Source organism: Cetorhinus maximus, chromosome 25, assembly GCF_964194155.1.
Source record: "Cetorhinus maximus chromosome 25, sCetMax3.hap1.1, whole genome shotgun sequence".
NCBI classification, from domain to species: domain Eukaryota; kingdom Metazoa; phylum Chordata; class Chondrichthyes; order Lamniformes; family Cetorhinidae; genus Cetorhinus; species Cetorhinus maximus.
Window position 1 is genome coordinate 26,290,152 of NC_135903.1, and position 19,406 is coordinate 26,309,557.

The following is a 19,406-nucleotide window of genomic DNA, read 5'->3' on the forward strand; positions in this document are numbered from 1 at the left end:
CGTATATGGACTTTTAATAGAGTCATAGAGATCTTGGATTTTTCTCAATATGAATTTTTTTTTTAAGAATACGGGTGTTGCATATCCATTCTACCCAGCTCTCTCTCTCTCTCTCTCCTCTCTCATTCATACAGTGCATCTGCTGTTCTTCACTGAGCCACATGCTCTTGCATTATTCATACTGCGCTGATCTGAAGAGGCTATTTTTAGGCTGGAGCTGGGGCGCCGCGCGGTTGGCTGGCCCGGGGGGTCACGTGGCGGGATGTTGTTGTGCGGCGGCGATGGAAGATGGCGGAGTGTGGAGTTTGACAGGGAGCGAGCGAGCGAGCGAGTGAGGGCAGCGGGGGGAGGGGGAGTTCAAACAGCCAACCGTCACAGCACTGGCACAGCGGACACCCACCCAACCGACAGTCAAGGTACCAAAGCGGGCGGGGAATAAAGACCACGTTCTTTTCTTTATTTTCTTTTTTTTTAAAAAAAAACTCAACGTACAATTGGGGGGAGATGCCTCCATAATATGGCGCTGAAAGGGTAGGAGTTTTATACGAGTGGAAGATGCTTCCCAGCCTAGGCCACTAAAATAATTACACAATAAATTGAAAGGGGCTATTTAGATTTTGTTTGGAGTGTGTGTGTCCTGGGAGGTTGAAACCTATTTTCAAAAGTGTTTTGCATTGCTGTTGGAAAGTGGCACTGGAGGATAAATTTGATATTACAGTCAGATACATCACAAAAAGGCAAAGTTTCCTGTACAGTGATTTTTATTGCAGGGACGGCTTTTTTTTCTTTGCTCCCTCTGCAGTAATATTTTTTTTGACAACTATTACATGCAGTTTGGGTTGAGCTCGTCACAGCGATAGTTCATCCTGACACTATCTGCTGTAAACGTGAAGCAGCGACTGTGCAACAAGTAATTTATTACGGATTGAAATGTTCCAATCACCCCTGGGTTATTGATGTGCTACAATGAAAGACTGCACAATGCTCTGCTCGCTCGAATAATAGTTTAATCTATGGTGTTAAATTCTGCCACAGTAAAAATACGATGATATACATTAGTTTCCCCCGTACAATAGGTTAGAGATATATTTGATGCCAGCAAGTATTACAGTACAGCAACCTATTGAGATGTTCGGATAAAATAAATCAACGTCTTAACCTAAGATATATTATCTTGGACCATACTGCCAAATAATAGTTCCCATTTTAAATGTATATACCCAAATACACAAATGCTACCTGGACGAGGAAATTCTGAGAATAAAATTGAGCGGCAAATTTGCTTAAAGCAGATTGCCAAGTGATTTCAAGTGAAATAAAGTTTTCTTTGTTTTGTACAGGAAAATAATGTGCATTTTGTGATCATATTGTGTGATCAATTATAGGATCATGTGTAGCGTGGACACGATTACACATGAGCAGAACGGATAGTGTATTTTTATAACAAATGTAGGATATCACACTACCTAAATTATTTTTCTGCTTTTCGGTTTGAAACCAAGACAATAGTATGTTTTTGTAATAGGATAAAAGCCATTATTACATGCTAGACAGTGAAAGGGTAGATCAAAAACAAAATACTGTGGATGCTGGAAATCTGAAATAAAAACAGAATATGCTGGAAATACTCAGCAGGTCAGGCAACTTCTGTGGAGAGTGAAACCGTTAACATTTCAGGTTGATGAAAAGGTTATTGAAGAAAGGATGTTTGCAGAATTATGCAGGCTCAGCATGGAACTTATGCAGTATATATGTTTAATCTTTTATGATTTATTATGTCTATTGTTATTCTAACTATGCTTATAGAGAAATAATACACAATAGACAAATAATTCAAGTAATCCTTGGATGGTTGGAAATCTGTCCAGAACAGAACACATCTTTCTATATATTAAAGATGAAAAATAATGCATTGTATTTATGTGTGTTGCGTAACTTGTAAACTCAATATAGAAAGCTGCTAACAGTTAAAATTAGGTAAACCTCGGGGATCTTAGTGGTATTAATAAGAGGTGGTGTAGTTATTGTTAAAGAACACCTCCAACTTTGAGGAACCATTACATTTTACAGCAATTGGTAAATAAATATAGAGAAGCTTAATTATTGAAAATAAGATCAAAGGTAACAATATTCAAAGCCTTCTGATTCATTAATGAGCTTTTCACTTGCTTTTCATTGCTGACCACGAGAAACTACACCATTGACAAGGAAATACTTTTTATTATAAGGGAGAGACACTTAAACTGACATTTTGTACTATGACTAATGCATACAGAAGAATTTTTAGAGACATATCTGCCTCATTAGTGTGTATCTGTGAGATTTCTACTGAGGTGTGTGAAAGAGCTGTCAGTGTATTTAAATATGCTTAGCAGTAACAACATATTGTATGAGTCACATACACAGTAAAATACCTGTGACTTGATAAGTCTGTTCCTGTGCCACAACAGCAGCCTGATTTTGTTTATATTCAGTTCAAAGGAAAACTTGTTTAGTATACCTAAAGTATAGGACAGCGGGGTACTTTATTGCTAGTCTTGCTCTGGTTAAATAGCTTGGTGATATTTTCATGGGAGTATTCATTAGAATTATGAACAGATTTTGGAACACTAATTTTCAAACTTTGCTGTTAGGGTAACTCAAGGTATTATGTTAATGAATTGTTTGTTCAAAATTGGCTATTTATATATGTATTGCAGAAATGAACCACAACTCCCTTTAAAATATTTGTTTCCAAACCTAAGCAGTTTGTGTACCACTTTATACAGGTGACCTGTACCTAAAGAAATATTCTAAAGAAGTATTCTTCAGAAGCGCAAACAGTTACTTTCCTTATATTGAAGTGCTGTTTCCTGTGCTGTTTATGAAATGATGTGCCATTTTTTCCCCCAGGGTTTCATCCTGAATCACTCAGCAAAATTGTAGTGCTGGTGGGAGGGACCACAGTTAAAATGCTGAATGTAAGACATGCTTAGACCTTAATTTCTGGGCCATATGGGACATATATAAAGTTGATCCTGGGAAAATGGAACAACTCTAGTTAGACCTCCAATGTGGGGAAAAAAAACTCCAGCTATACTAGGGGTATGCTGTAGACCATGGGTCAACATAACAAGGAGGACAGTTTACTCTAGGAAGAGCTAGGAAAGATATGCAAGAGCAGAAAATGTACTGGGCATTCTCAATCAACAAAATATAGAACACAAAACTAAAATGTTTTTGAGTCATAGTCGGTAAATGTAATGCATGGCTGCTTCATGACAGTGCATCAGGAAAGCCAACAGAGGCAGTGCTCATCTTGACCTGATATTTGTAAATGACCCAGACAACATACAGCAAATGGCAAAAGCATTCTGGCAAGTAGTGGTACTCTTATGAGGACAGCAACTAGAGAATGATCAGATTCAGTATGATCTGGGATTCAGAAATATCAAAGGCCAGGAATCAGGCTAAATTTATAAAAAAGGAGCAATCTAAACAGCTTTAGTGAGTGCAGTTGTTAAACAGCATTTCTGTAGAAGGTAAATAGATCACTTTAAATATAAACACATGCATAAAACTAAAAACCCTCATTGAACAAATGCAACTCTAAATGGATAAGAAACAAATTAAAAGTGAAAGAACAAGGAAATGTGGCTTCTACAACTTTTGCATGGAAAACAGGAAAGAATCCACTTTTTGAATGTAGTTGGTCAGGTAAGCAAAGAGAGACCTGGCAAAAACAATAGTTGTGGAGACAAATATAACGGTGTCAAAATAATTCTTTCAGTGCTTCAGTGCATTTATGGAAGAGATGAAAGCCATAAAATGCAATAAAGAATGGCCATGGGATAGTATTATGACTACTTAGAGGATGTAGACATTTAGAAAGGAAGACATGAAGCAACGTGATTTCAAACAGAGATAATGTAGCCCAAATTTGTAAATATGATATAAAATAGATAGAAATTGTAGGCAACAATGTCTCGAAAAAGAAAATCCTGAGAAATGAATGGTATTTAGCCAGTGGTGCTAAGAGAAACTAGGGAGAGGGGCCATTGATAATCAGCGAGAGACTTGCTGGACTCTGGGAAGGTGTTAATAGATTAGAAATGCCCTTGCATGATGTGCATATTCAAAAAGACCAACTAATAATAGTGAAATGCATGACTTTTCCTCCCTGGAAATAATGCTCGCTAATGATTTGAAACTCATAAGAGAGTATTGCCTGAATTAGCAATTTCAACCAAGCACCACAAAGACTATCTTTTCATTTTTACCTGCACAATGTCTCCCATGAACTCACTTAAAGCCTTTATTCTTTAATGGGATGTGAGCGTCACTGGCAAGGCCAGCATTTGTTGTCCATCCTTAATTGCCCTTGAACTAAGTGGCTTGCTTGGCCATTTCAGAGGGAAGTTAAGAGTCAACCACATTGCTCTGGGTCTGGAGTCACATGTAGGTCAGACCACGTAAGGATGGCAGGTTTCCTTCCCTAAAGGACATTTGTGAACCAGATGGATTTTTATGACAATAAACAATGGTTCCATGGTCACCATTTCTGAGACTAGCTTTTCAATTCCAGATGTATTTATTGAATTAAATTCCACCAGCTGGCATGGTGGGATTTGAACCCATGTTCCCAGAGTATTAGCTTGGCCTCTGGATTGCTCATCCAGTGACATTACCACTACACCACCATCTCCCCTAATGGGCAGGAAATGGTCAACTCCTCACCTAATCTACTTGGGCATCACCCTCGACTGGTCATTAATTTTTAACAACCATCTACTGAAAGCTTTTGGAGAGTTAAAATCAGAAATAAACTAATCGTCCAACCTTCTAGCTCTACTTTCAGAGCAAATGCCTCCATTTTATGCTGATGTGCTCTTGCACTTTATGGTTCTGTTTTGGAATATTGCACTAACATCTGGGCTAGCTCACTGCACACTAAATTGGTGGGAACTCAGCTCAGTATAATGTGCATCTTGTGTCCTAAGTTGCTCCCATGGTTAATAACTCACTGCAACATAGCTCCACCAGGTCTTTTGTCATTCAGATTCAGCAGCAAAATTGGTGAATAGACTTTGTATTTAAGTCACAAGAGCTAGAAGTGAGACGCGGAAACTTTTTTATACAGTGAGTTATTGTGATCTGGAATGCATTACCTGTAAGGCTGGTGGAAGCAGATTCAATAGTAACATTCCGAAGAGAATTGGATAAATATCCGTAGGGGAAAAAAATCATTCGTTCGTAGGGAAAGAACATAGGTGTGGGGTTAATTGAATAGCTTTACCAAAGAGCTGGCACAGATCCAATGTGTCAGGCTAAAATTTTAATTACTAGAATGTACATCACAGAAACAGGCCAAACTCTGTTTCTCTCTCCACAGACGCTGCCTGCTTTGCTAAGCATTTCCAGCATTTTCTGTTCTTGATGTAGAAACAGGTCAATTGTCCCATCTGGTCCATGCTTTGTGAGCCTTCTCCAACCAGATTTCATTTAAACTTATCAACACATCATTCAACATTCAAAAATGCCTATAGAAATGAAAGCAGTTTGGAACAAGTCAGGGTAAAGTCATGATTAATTTGTACTAGCAAAGACCCATAAAACATTTGTGGTCAAATTAGTACAGGAACGGTGTCTCAACTGGGGACCGAGTCTGCGCTGGATTTTGGATCTTGCCATCTTTTGTGTCAGATGGTTCAGGTTGGGCAGTTCAGCCCGGGTCGGGTCAAGGATCGCTTGGGCGACTCAGACCACAGGAAAAGACAGGTGCATAAAGCCAATAACTAGTTGGCGTGTTATAATGTTGTTTTGAAACTTAAATCTTAAACAGAGACTTTATCACCGAACAAGAGTGGTAGTAAGGAAGTTGGTTTCTTGATAAATGCAGAAATTATAACAGGCAGATTTCAAAGAAATAGAATATTCCTCAAATAGAGCCCATCAGGTCTGCACCTGCCTTTTCAACTCAGGGGAAGAGAGTTCTCAACAAGCCGGTAAATTACTTTACTCATCTAATAATAATAAAAATTCAATCATGGCAGCTTTAAAAAATGCCTGGATTTTGGACATCGATGGTTTTTGGATAGCCGGATTTGAGACGTTGCACGATATCCTTATTGCAGCAGTACTTTTTAAAATAAGGATTTCTAGTTCTTATATCAAAGGGAGAATTAAAATTTCCCACTGGAAAAAGCTACATAAAGCAGTCTGTGTGTAATAACAGCCCTAGGAACATACATACAACTTTTGTCTAGAGTCTGGGCTTGTGATTTGTTTATAGCCATAGAGTATGAAAGTCTAATTGACAACTTCTGAGTTAAAAAGGCAGGTTTATACCTAATGGGCTCTATTTGAGGAATAGCTACTCTATTTCCTTGAAATTTGCCTGATATAATTTCTGCATTTATCAAGAAACCAAGTTCCTTTCTACCAATCTTGTTCGATGACAAAGTCCCTGTTTAAGATTTAAGTTTCGTAGCAACATTATAACTGCTTCTTCCTCGTGTCTAAATTTGTATGGTGGCATGCCCAATGGTGATAAGACCGCGTAGGGACTCTAGAGGGTATAGACTGTTATCATTTTGTTAGTCTAGAACTAATGCTGATTTTTTTTTAGAAAAGCTGTCAGATGAATTAAGTTTTCCATTCAAATCCAGTGAATTTTTTTTAGCACAAAGAATGGCTTTCAAATAATTTGCATCAAATAATTGACCCTGCAATTTTTCCACACTTGATCAATTCTTTAATCTTGCCCACTCCCCCCATGCCACCCCCATTCAACTCCTTCCAACCCTCCTGTCAAGCCCATCCCATCCCTCACAGAAACTATCTCACTAGCCAGGGTAACTTTAGGCCCCCCCTTACCTTCTGCTATTTTTGTCCTCCACGATCCCACATCTCGCTACATGCACCAGGCACTGCCCACCAAATAAACCCGTCAACAGATGTGCCTTCAAACTGACCAATTAGAACAGTTCGGACAGACAAAAACTGAATTATTATAGTCTACCTCATCTATATTTTTTTAATCTTGCAGTATTTTGAATTTACCTACCTGTGCTATTTAATATTGTATAATCAATGGGTCTGCCCACATCCTTAATTGTCTATTTTTTAGACTGTAAGGCTTGATCTTCTCTAATCTTTCGTAGCTCATTCCTTTCACACTTGGAATATATCTTTTCTCTTGTACTCCTACCAATGCATGTGTACATTTTCTGGGTCTTGGAATTGAGCTCTATGCTATAAATGTTGTTTGACCAGTGCACTGTTAAGTCTCAGCATAACCGTAGAAAGTCTTAGTAGCTCTGAAGAAGGGTCATACGGACTCGCAATGTCAAGTCTGTTTTTCTCTCCACAGATGTTGTCAGACCTGCTGAGTTTTTCCAGCATTTTCTGTTTTTTTTTTCAGATTTCCAGCATCTGCAGTATTTTGCTTTTATTTTAGAAGACACGTATTCTACTATGCTGACAAATCTCAGTGCTATAACCTATTAGTTGCTTTAACATGTTAGATGTTGAAAGTGAAGCGTTGATTATTCCTCCTAGGTCACCCTCGAAGTCTGTCAGTGCTAGTTTATTTTCATTCTTATAGTTGTGATGCATATTTTTTGATCATTGCATATTCTGTTTGTCAGTATTAAATTTAATTTGCCATGTCTCCCCAATTGCATAACCAATATAAATTGTTTTACAATTTCTTTACTGCATCCTCTACTACTACTGCTCTCCATATTTTAATACTATCTGCAAATTTGACAGTACGACAGTTCATTTCTATATTCAGCTCATCAGGAGCTGATTGGAAACAACAGGAGTCCAAAACTTAGTTTTATGTTATAACTCTCATGAGTATACTCTTTCCTGCTTTTCTTCACCAATTCCTCACCCAGTCCTGTGATCTAACATGATTGCTGTGGATTTTAGTATAATTTGGGGGTATTGTGTTACTTTATTTGCAAGCTATTTGAATCTTCAAATATGTTACATAACATGGAATGTTTTTTTTTCCATACATGGAATTTCCCATCTTTTTTCTGTGATTAGATTCTCAATAAGTGAAGGCTGTTTGTTGGGCAGGATCTTTCTTTTCCAAATTCCTACTGGCAGCTAAGCTATTGATGTACCTTTACTCCTTTAGACTGTCTCAGAATAGCACCCTGTGTGCTCAGTGACCTACATTGGCTCCCGGTCTGATTTTAAAATCCTTATCCTTATTTTCAAATCCCTTCAAGGCCTTGCTCCTCCCTATTCCTGTAACCTTCTGCAGCATTACAACCACCTGAGATCTCTGCACTCTTCTAATTTTGGCCTTTTGTGCATCTCTGATTTTTTTTGCTCTACCATTGGCAGCCATATATATCTTCAGCAGCCTAAGCTCCAAAATTCCCTCAAATCTCTCTTACTGTCAACTTCTCTTGCCTCCTTTAAAATGCTTCTTAAAACCTACCTCTTTGATCAGGTTTTTGGCCACCTGTCCTAATGGCTCAGATTTTGAGTAAAAATTACGGTGAAGTTATCGGCATTCACCTCTATTAAAGTGTAAACCAGACAGCAATGTCTGGCAATCACACATGTGCAGTTAAACTTGGAAATCAGGAAGTTGCTGTCTGACTTGCCCTTCTTCTGCAAAAGCTTCATTGTAGAAATATCTTTCATAGAGTTTCAGCATTCAAATATGTGGAAGTGTATGGTGTTGCAGTACTTGGGTGATAAATACCCACTAAGCTTGCCAAGGGTTGGCCAGTCCAGTGTAAGTAAATTTTTAACATTGTGATGAGTCTTATTACTTCTAACAAACAACTTCACTGGCACTGAAAATGAACCTTAACAAGCATCGAGTCTTATTTTCTCCGATGTTAATTATTGTTGATGATTTTAAGTTAAAATAATTTTGAAAAAGTTTCTGTCTCTTTTATCTCTTTCCCTTTATCCCATCTTTCTTTCACACTTTTTATTTTACGTTCTGTACACTATTTTGTATTAAATTAACTATTCCATCCTATACTTTCTGGTTCAGGCTCTGCAAGTCTCTGTAATGATCCTTCAGTCTGATTGGTTAAGAAGATACAAAGTTGCTCGTCCTGTTCACACATGCCCCAAATTTTCTATAGAGTGTGCTGCACTAAAATGGCTCACTAATCACAGCAAGTTCCAGTGCAAAAGCTTGTAGAAAGTCTGGGAGTAAGTCTAATGAATAGTAGGCAGTATTTGTTTGTCACTGACTCCAAAATCTGGGCCAATATGTCTTTATGTGGTTTTGTATCAAATTTTGTTTGCTAGTGGCTCATGTGAAGCATTTGGGATGTTTTTACTATGTTACAGGTACTATATAAATGCAAGTTGTTAAATGAGAGCGAGAGCATGGAGAGGCTGAAAGTAGGGGGAAAGGAGGCAGTGGGAGAGTTGGAGCTGGAAGGGGAGCATAGTAACTGGACTTCTGAGAAGTCTGAATTGTTTTTTGCCACAGAACATGGATCACCCCATACTTAGGTTGTTTTATATGGCCAGTCAATAGGGTAGATGTTGTGTCAGAAAGAAAAGTGTCTGTGTCCTAGAGTTCCTTTCACTCAGTAATTTGTGCAACTTATTGATTTACCTTCTCATTCTGCAATAAATCAATATCAAAACCGATTTGAGTAGCCTATTTTAAAATAGTGTGCAGAGTAACTTTTAGTGTAAAGGACAGTATAACAGGCTTGTCATGAATGTCCACTAATGAGGAATTCTCAAACTTTACTATCTTTTGGTTGCAGTTCACACAGGAGACTACTATTCCCAATTCATTTTTAGATCAGAAGTTGTGGATTATTTTTAAAAATGTGTATCAATTTCATTTCAGGATTACTCCAAACAAACAACTAATTGAACGTATTTGAATTTGATTCAAGCTTGTGACTCTTGAAAACACTGAAGTGTAAATTTCAGCACCGTTGAACATGACTAATGAGGGTTTCAAATGTTGGTTAACTGACATTTACTACTTCCATAGAAAGAGTGTGAAGATAAAATTGTAAACCACCTAAACTTACTTGTTAAATTACTATAAATACTCTGTGAGGTACATTTGATATCCTATATGATTTTAAAATCAATAAAGTAGCAGATATTCTGTACATTTAATATGCTGCAGGATTTTCAGGTCAATGTAGCAGAAGTACTTGCTAAGTTAAATGGACTTAAGAATCACAAAACCTTTTGGATCTGGTAGCATATGTTTGGATATCGAAAGGACGATAAAGGAAATTGAGGCTGTCATGGGACACTTGTGTGGTTCCATGGCATTAGAATAAATCTCCTGTTTCATAATTGTGTAAAGTTCTTGAAATCTGTGTTAAAATCAATCCATTTGCTACAGAATTATGTTGGCTTCACATTGAATGGAAAATTGGAATTAATATCTATGCAGACTGTTTGAGTTACTGTCACTTTACCCCAGAAGAAACAGAGACCAGAACAAGAAAGTACAAGGGGAGTGGGGAGAGTAAGAACAAGTAAAGACAGTGGGAAATTTGTATACAACATTAAGAATGACCTAAAGTTTTCATTTTACATACAAGTATATATGATATTTAATTAGTTCTATAAAATAGAATACAGCTGACTAGGTATTTCTGATTACTTGTCAGCTCAGATTACAGATTTTAGATCAAAATGTCATCGCATTGGAGGTGACTCTTGTATGTGCAGCGATACAATGTTCTAAAGGTAACCTTGGCAATACCTGTCAGGTGGAACTGTCCATTCACGAAAATGAATGTGTGCTAAATTGCAAAGTTGATGTTTGACTACTTTGTGCAGTTGAACCCTGAGACTGTTTTACAGTTTCAAACATGCTCCCAGATGTCACCTATTTACCAATCTTCTGATCTTTATGGATCTTTCTCATACTATTCTTGGAATTTGTAACCTTCCTCTTACTACCTGTAAGTATAGTAGTGCTCGGGTTTTGCCATTTGACAGGAAAGGGGATGCAGTAACAGTTGAACAGTGTTTTTTTTAATAATTTGCTCTCTGGCATAGGTGGATCATTGGAGGAAGACGGTGGTATAGCGGTAAAGTCTCTGTACAAGTAAGCCAGAGGCTAATGCTCTGCAGACATGGGTTTAAATCCCAACATGGCAGCTGGTGGAATTTAAATTCAATTAATATAAACTGGAATTGAAAACTAGTCTCAGTTATGGTGGCCATGCAACTATAATCGATTGTCATAAAAACCCATCTGGTTCACTAATGCTCTTTAGGAAAGGAAATCTGCCATCCTTATCTGGTCCGTCCTATGCAGACCCACAGCAATGTGGTTAACTCTTAACTGCCCTCTGAAATGGCCGATGAAGCCACTCATTTCAAGGGCACTTTGGGGTGGGCAACTAATCCTGGCCCTGCCAGCAATGCCCACATCCCATGAAATAATAAAAAAAAGTATTGGGATTGTTGAATGGACTTCAGCTAAGGGCTTTTCAGATCAATATGGGAATTTGCTTGTGTGGAATGCAACCATAATTTGAACCTGAAATTAGATGAAAGCCACAAAAACACTCACCAAGCTATTCTTATTTATAATGAACCTACTACTTAATTTTTACTTAGGGCCTTCATTCGTTTTTTTACTGACATTCTCAGGCAAAGTGGACATCAGCTGTGAGCACACTTAATATACTTTGTGAGGTGACAGAAATATTAATCGGATACATTTCCTGCCACCTTTTTAAGGAAATTATCAGCTGTTGCTCACTGAGAAATTTCAAACCCTGTATTATGTTATTTGTGATCCTTTTAATGATTTGGAAGATACATTTTATGCTTAATAAAATAGGGGACACAGATTTAAGGTTTTGGACAAGAGAAGTAGAGGCAAAATTTTTCCGTTGGCGTGCAGGGGGCGGGACCTGCACGCCGACGTGTGAAATACACGCGTCCTGATGTCATTGTGCACCATTGCGATATTTCGCTGGACGGGCGCGTGACGATGCCCATTGCGCGGCTGCCAGTCATTACCGGGCCAATTAAGGTAGTTATGGCTCCAATTGTCCTAGATTTAAAGGCGTCTGTGCGATATTTGGCTTGTCGCATGGGCGCAACGGGCTTACGGCTATCCAAAACTTTAATGATCCTCATCCACGGGCGGGAGAGAGGGATCAATGTTTTTGTGAATCCAGACACTTAACAGTTAGTGCTCAGAAGTTATTGAAAGTTGCATGTGTGAGGCAGAGAAGTCTCAAAAGCATAGCAGCTGCTTGGTCTGCACTCATTATCTTCAGGTCAGCACTTTTCAGTGAGGATTTGTTTTGGGGCCTATAGGTTTCAGCAAGCCTCCCTGACCCTGGGAATGGGAGGTGATCTCTCCACTGGAGGTACCTCATCTGAGGAGGAAGGGAGAGCTAGCAGGGGGAGGAGGCCATGAATGCAAACTCAGCCTCCAGGGGAACCATCTTTGGGAGGACAGGCGCAGGCACAATGGGTGCAGGGCCAAGAGGTAGTCCAAGGCGCAAGGGACTGCAGAAGATGCCACTAACCTGCTGCCAGGGTATACAGAGCGCGAACCACCTACCTCAATATGTCTGATAACCTTGGCGGATGTCCTCTGGCCTGTCGAGCCTGTGATGGACCCGCCTGGGGGAGGGAGATGCCAGCTCCGCAGCTGACATCTCCCCAGTCGTCTCAGCCTCATTGGGTGCCTCGGTCACAGGCAGAGGGGCGGAGGAGCTGCTGCCCTCATCCACAGCGCCCTGAGAGGCGCCAGCAGAGATGACAGGCAGCTCCATCGACGTGAGGTCCGCTTGGCTCTCCCTGCTCATCGTAGATGGATGGGCACCGAGGTGGGATACCTGGTGGCCAAACCACCGCCCACATGGGGCACTGACCAGATGAGGTCAATGCCCCTGTGAGGGCGCGCAGGTCCGAGTGCAACCCCAGGAACCCCTGATCCTGCCCCTGGAGCTGGCTGTCCATGAGAGATGCCAATCTCTCTATGGAGGAAGCTTGGCGCTCAGCCATGATGCTCAATGCATCGACCACGGTCTGAGTAGACTCCTCCACCACTGACACCAAGCCAAGCAGAGCCTCTTGTGTCTCCACCAGATGTTCCCGAACACCCGGCCGCATGTCAGCACTGGGCTGCATCGCCCACGACTCCAGAGGCTCATCAACTGCCTCAGACTGAGCATGTGCCTGGGCCTCTTCAGTCCTCCGACTGCAGGCGCCATCGGCACTCTCTGTCTCTGCCAGCTGCTCCAGCGACTGTGAAGTGCCCTCACTGCTGTGACCCGGGACACTAGCCGAAGATATGATGCCCACCAAGGTGCCAGTATCTCCGCTAGTGCCTGCCTGGCAGAGATGGTGTGATGCCTCTAATGGTGCAACTTCATGCCCCTCAAGTGTCAGAGGGGGCTGCTGCTCCTGCTCCCAGCTGTGTGCCGATGATGCTGAAAGGAAGAGTAAGGAAATTCGACCAGTTAGCCTGCAGGCAATGTCAATGTACATGCCTGTCCCCTGGCTCATCAAGGGCTCATCATTTCACACGCACTAGGCAAGCCATGTTGGTAATGCCACTCACTGAACAATCAGCAAGGGCATGGATGTTGGGAGACTACTAGTGACGTGAGTGCTGGCCATACATACCTGCCCATGGAACCCCAACCTCTCCGGCTCCAGTGGAGCTGGGCCTGTGCCACCTCTCCAGGTCCAGTAACTCCTGCTCATATCATCAATATCTGGGCTGGCCCACCGCCAGTCCTCAGTCACTCGGCGCTGTTATGAGAATTCGTCTCCTGCAAATGATAAGTGATACTTGTACCATCAATCTCCTTGCAGCCAGCCCACCCCAACACCCCAAGCCCAGTTGGCCTCTGCAGTGCATCCTTCCCCTCCTGGTGGCTGGCACTCGCACTACTATGCCTGATCACGCCCCCCCCCCCCCCCCCAAACTGCCACGCCCACAAGCTGCCTTTATCACAGTTGGGAGCACACAGTTGTACCAGCCGTTGCAAGGAGGCACAGTGACGGGGAGCGCAGAGGGCAGCACACCCATCTGTCCCACAGGACCGTGAAGTGTGCCTGGGTGTAGCTCCTCCAAGTTGAACCCACCACAATCATGTGGGTGTCACTGCACCACATGCTGCGGGTGCAGAACCGATCTCATCTCAACTCTCTCATGCTGAACGCATAGGCAATCTCTGGTGGGCCACCCAGCTAAGGACACATGTCGTCACTAACTCAGGCCACTCAGACATGGGTTGACCACCAGCGGGGGAGAAGGTTGCATGATGGGTGCAGTGAATGATGCCAACATGCTGCTCACCCTTCCCGTGCGCAGCAGGCCATTGAAGCACTTGCGGCACTGGGTCCATGAGCGCCGCACCACGTCGTGGGAGTTCACAATCTCCACAACCCCCTCCCACGCACATTTTGTCAAGTGAGGTGGCCTCCTCCTCCTATCCTCAGGGACAAGCACATCCCGCTGTGCTGCCACCTCCTCAAGGAGGGCAGCAAGGCATTCATTAGAAAACCTGGCCGCACACTGGCCACCTGCCCTACCCTCCTGCTTGGCTCTTTCTGATTTGCCTTGCCCCCAACTTCTGGCCATGTACAGCAGCTTTGGTGCGGCTGCAGCTTGGCCTTTAAACAGACGGTTGGGTTGCCTTTGGACCCGGTGGTGATTGCCATTCAGCCTGCGCCCGGCCACTCCCGCTGTCCCTGGGAGTCGCCAAACACGCTGGGTGGGCCTTAATTGGCCTGCCAGCGCAAAATAGCGGCGGCGATCGGGACCGCGCCTGCCAGTGCCCGCATCCAGACTCCCCGCCCAATATGGGAAAAATTCTCCCCTAGTGAACTGTGGGGAGCACCATTTTATGCAGTGAGTGGTAATAACCTGAAACTCGCTGCCTACAAGCGTGGTGGAAGCAGACACAATCAACAATTTCAACAGGAAATTGGATGGGCACTTGAAGGAAACAACCTTGCAGGGCTACAGGGATCGAGTGGGAGAATGGGACTGACTGGATCTCTCCACGGAGAGCCGGCATCGGCTTGATGGGATGAATGGCCTGTGTTGTAAGTGACCTTATTACTCAATGACAGGCATGATAGAAACATTGCTTTGTATGAAACACCAAACAGTTCAAATTTAGTGCTTTAAAATAGCGCCAGCTTTAACCTAGTAATGTAGGATATTCACCTTAATACTGTATCAGCTTTAACATTAACATAAAATTAACACTTTCTATTTACAATGGATTATTTAAAGTTCTTATTTTGGATCCACTTTAGGGTAGGAATGGGAGTGGCGATTGTGTGTGAAGAGAAATAGAGGATGGGTAGGAATTAGGAACTGTATTTTTAATCTTAACTTAGGCGAAGAATTCATCAGACAGATTTTGGAGTATTTGCTTTGGAGTATGGGCTTGTTTTTGAACATATTTGAAGTAGATCTGTTTTCAGGTTTAGACATGTTATAAGTGAAATTAAAAACATCTCCCAAAGAAGTGAAGGTAAATAATTTAAAATGAGGGGGAGTTATGGAAACATTGACTATTACGGTGATCTTCGTCAGAGTGAGTCTGTAGTGGAATGGAAATAGATAAGGGAGTAAGGAAACAATGAACTATGGATAGTACATGAATATAGAATGATATTGCAATTATTGAAATAAAGGGTACAAAGGAAGTGACTCTTATTGGAAGACAGTCTGAAACTTATTTTGAAGGTGGATTACTGAATTGGTTTGTTGTCTAATTGTAATATTGAAGTTGCAATAATTGAGAAACAGAGAAACTATTAAACATGTAGAACATTGGGGTTAGACCACACTTGGAGTATTGTGAAAAATTCTCACCTTACTATTATAGAAATCATGTAGAGGCATTGGAGAAGGTGCAAGAAAAGATTTACAAGTTTGATACCAGAACTGAGAGGTTATATCTGTCAGGAAAGATTGAGCAAACTAGAGCTCTTTTCTGTAGAAAAGAGAGACCTAAGGGGTGACTAGGGAGAGGCCTTCATGAAAGGGTTTGATAGGATAGACATAGAACAGATGTTTCCATTTGCGGGTGAGCCCAGAGCTGGTGACCATATATATAAGACAATCACTAATAAGTCCAATAGGGAATTCAGGGGAAATTTTACCCAGAGAGTGGTTACAAGTTGGAGCTTGCTACCACATGGGATAGTTGAGGCAACTATGTATAGATGCATTTAAGGGACATCTACATAAATAAATGAGGGAGAAAGGAATAGAAGATTATGTTGATAGGGTCAAGTGAAGAAGGGTGGGAGGATAGTCATATCGACTGGTTGGGCCCAATGACCTCTTTCTGTGCTGAGCAGTTCTATGTAATTCTGACTTTTGTCCAGCCGTCAACATTTTCATTAGCGGCAGATGAGTTTCATTAACTGGATTGTTTAAACCTGATTCTGAAACAAGGTTCTTAATGAATAGATTATTGTAAGAAAATGATCATCCCAAGAGAGCACATGGGGCATTTTTCATTATTTCCACATTGAGCTTTTTTGGGGGGGAATGGGCATAGAAATTAAGTATTAGTACTATTCAAAACACTTGTTTTTTCAATACCTGCAGTGAAACAGCTTTGGCTAAAGTGACTTTCCCTTACCTTGGTAGAAGGACCACTTAATGCATGGCATTCCTAGCCATTTAAATTACTTGAGGCAAATTTAGTTCAGTATAGAACAGGATATGTGACAAAAGTGTGTGCTGTTTTAAAGCTGTATGGTGGAACACTGTACTCTGTGTACAACAAAAAAAGTCACTTATTTTACTAATCTACCCAGATTGCTTGTTTTTATTATCTAAGATACATATAGAGAAAATACTTACACGTTATATGATGATTTTATAGATAGGTAAGTCACGGTAAAATGTCTGCACGAGCAGTGCTGACGATGCTTCAAGGTGCATTTTTCTTTCATACATGAGTCCAGATGATAATCATATGACATTTACTCTAGCTTCCAAAATTTGTAAGTTATATTAGTTAGCCTTTCAAGTGTACAAATTTTTAGTTTCTGGTTATCTGCACTCTTGTGAAGGCTTTATGTCACTGAATAATTGAGAGTTCGGGTAACCAAAATTTTCATATAATCACAAAATTGCTTGGGGGCAAGGTATGGTTCACTTGGAGTAATTTAAATCATTTGAAGTCAGTTATTTGGAAATCTTTTGTCTAGGTTTATTTTGACACTGAATTTTGTGCTTATTTTCTGAACTTGATTTGTATTATGCCTAATATTGCTCAATGTAACACATTAAACAGTATCACAGTATAACAAAATGGCACTTGTAGTAATTCTAATTTTGTGATTTATGCTTGTTTAAAGTAACAAACGTTTTCATGTGTGTAGAGCAGAAATGCATGGCAGGTAGTGGAAAACATAGGAAAGAAGTGACTTAAGGAGAGAATTTCAGAAAAATAGGGCTTGAGACCTGAAACCTCTCCCTTTAATAGTGTGACAAAGATTGAGTGCACCAAAGGCTGGAGTTGAAAGGTAAAGGGCATAGATCAGGATGTTAAACTCATTTCACATGGTAGGCCTGATCCAATATCCTGGCACTTGGTGACCACATTCAGCAAAAGTAAACAGGTTGTTTTGAGATGGACTTGGTGGCAGCCTCAGATCGGTTTGGACCTATTTAAGTAGAATCTGTGCCTATTTCAGGACCCTTCTGTAAAATGTGTTGAAAAACAAAGTGTGTGCAATCTTCTTCTACTTTTTCCAGTTCTACAGCAGCTTTTAAAGTTTCAGTCTCCATATCCTGTCCCCTTCTTCCCACCAAGTCCAGAACTTAATGTCCCAGCTTCATGTGTGCGCTTTTGGGGAGGCAGTGACATGTGGGAGAAAGATGGTGATATTATGTGCAATTTAAAAGGTGCATTTCTCACAGGCTGTTAGAATAGAAGCAGTGACTGGATGATTTATGTCCCATTTGGGGATGCATGACAACCTCATGCATCCCATAGGCTGGATCCAGCCTGGGGCCATATGTTTGAAGCCCCTTGCTTGGAAGAGCTGAAGTTTGCGTAGGATAAAACTTGGGAGACTGACAAAGTCGTCTTTGGAGATATCAAGTTGGAGACAGTTGAAACATGGGTAAATATTTCATGGTAGGGTGGTGAGGTAAGGTTGGAGACACAGTGTTATAGAGGTGGAATTATATGCCTTTTATCTACCAACTCTGGCCTTTGGTGCACTCAATCTTTGTTACACCATTAAAAGGAGGTTTCAGCTGTCATGCCCTATTTTCTGGAATTCTCGCCTTAAACCACTTCTTTCCGAAGTGGTCTTGGTGATGTGTAGCATGTGGAGTTTGAATTTCAGCTTGGGGGTTAACTGAACAGCAAGACTGTATCTCAACTGTTCCTGGTGTGGATGATGAAATCTGGGACTGAGTTTGGGTGAGAGGTTTTTTAAGAGTTGAATAGAATGGTTTCCATCTTCTCAGAAATTTCTGTTTCAACCAGTGCTTGATGCTGGGCAAAGCATCTGTTAAAAACTGCTTTATATTAAAAGGGTTTGATACTTTTTTTAAACTGCCTCATATTCTGTTGATTTTTTTTTTGCAATTCATGGTTTGAAATTAACACCGATTTGCTTGACAAAATCAGGATAAGTACATTACTTCAGTGGTTCAGTGACGGTGAGAAAGTGATTGGCTTGGGATTTGTTAAATCCATTTTGATATCAGCCACTGCATCGGGCTATCAGTTGCAAGGTTTCCTCAAACCTTCACAAACTACTTCTGATACCCACCACTGTCAGTACTGTTTTATTTTTCATATTGTTGGCAATTAGGTTTCTACAGTAGACAAGTAACATTTATTATCTACCCATTTTGCTGTTGCTTGGTTTCATTGTTAAAAATATTACACTGGCCTACCTAAGCTCTCAAGAACCCTACGTGTTGCAGAATTTAGCTTGTTTTAAAAAAATGCTTTTTCAATATGTTTGAAAGATGTACAGTTTCACTTTATTAGAAAGAAATGATCTTTACAGGAAAATAAAGATGTAATTCCTTATACCCCCTTAATCATCTTGTGCCCTAGTTTATTCTAAATACTCCCATTCTGAATTCTTAACTTGTTTAATTATTTGTACTCTTTGAGGAAGGTGCCAACCTACTGTGGCAAAGCATGCTGGAATCTGAGGATTTTAGGTCCTTCATAACAGTGCAGGACTTTTTTTTTGCTGTTGAGCCAGCGCTTTGTGGGAACAATAAGAGTATTTTAAGACAACTTTTGTTGGGGCTGGGGAATGCAGCACGTATCATATATTGGCCCAGGGCCATTTCAATGTGTTGCCCTCTACAGGGGTTCTGTGACCTGTGAGGGCAGTAACACTGTCTCCCCTCAACCAATCAAATTAATAAATCCTTACTGAGGCATACAGAGTCTAAATCGGAA

The 19,406-nt window shown here is 40.9% G+C and overlaps 1 protein-coding gene across 6 annotated transcripts in view; it reads left to right on the forward strand.

Annotated features, from left to right (window-relative positions):
* Window positions 1-270: 270 nt before the first annotated feature.
* hdac5 (histone deacetylase 5) overlaps window positions 271-19,406 on the forward strand; it is a 357,484-nt gene continuing 338,348 nt past the window's right edge. For 5 of the 6 annotated variants that reach the window (XM_078529650.1, XM_078529647.1, XM_078529649.1 and 2 more), the window contains exon 1: window positions 280-416. The gene's annotated coding sequence lies outside the window, so the exon portion shown is untranslated. Of the gene's footprint in view, window positions 417-19,406 lie in introns of all 6 variants that reach the window. The other variant, XM_078529648.1, reaches the window with a different exon arrangement.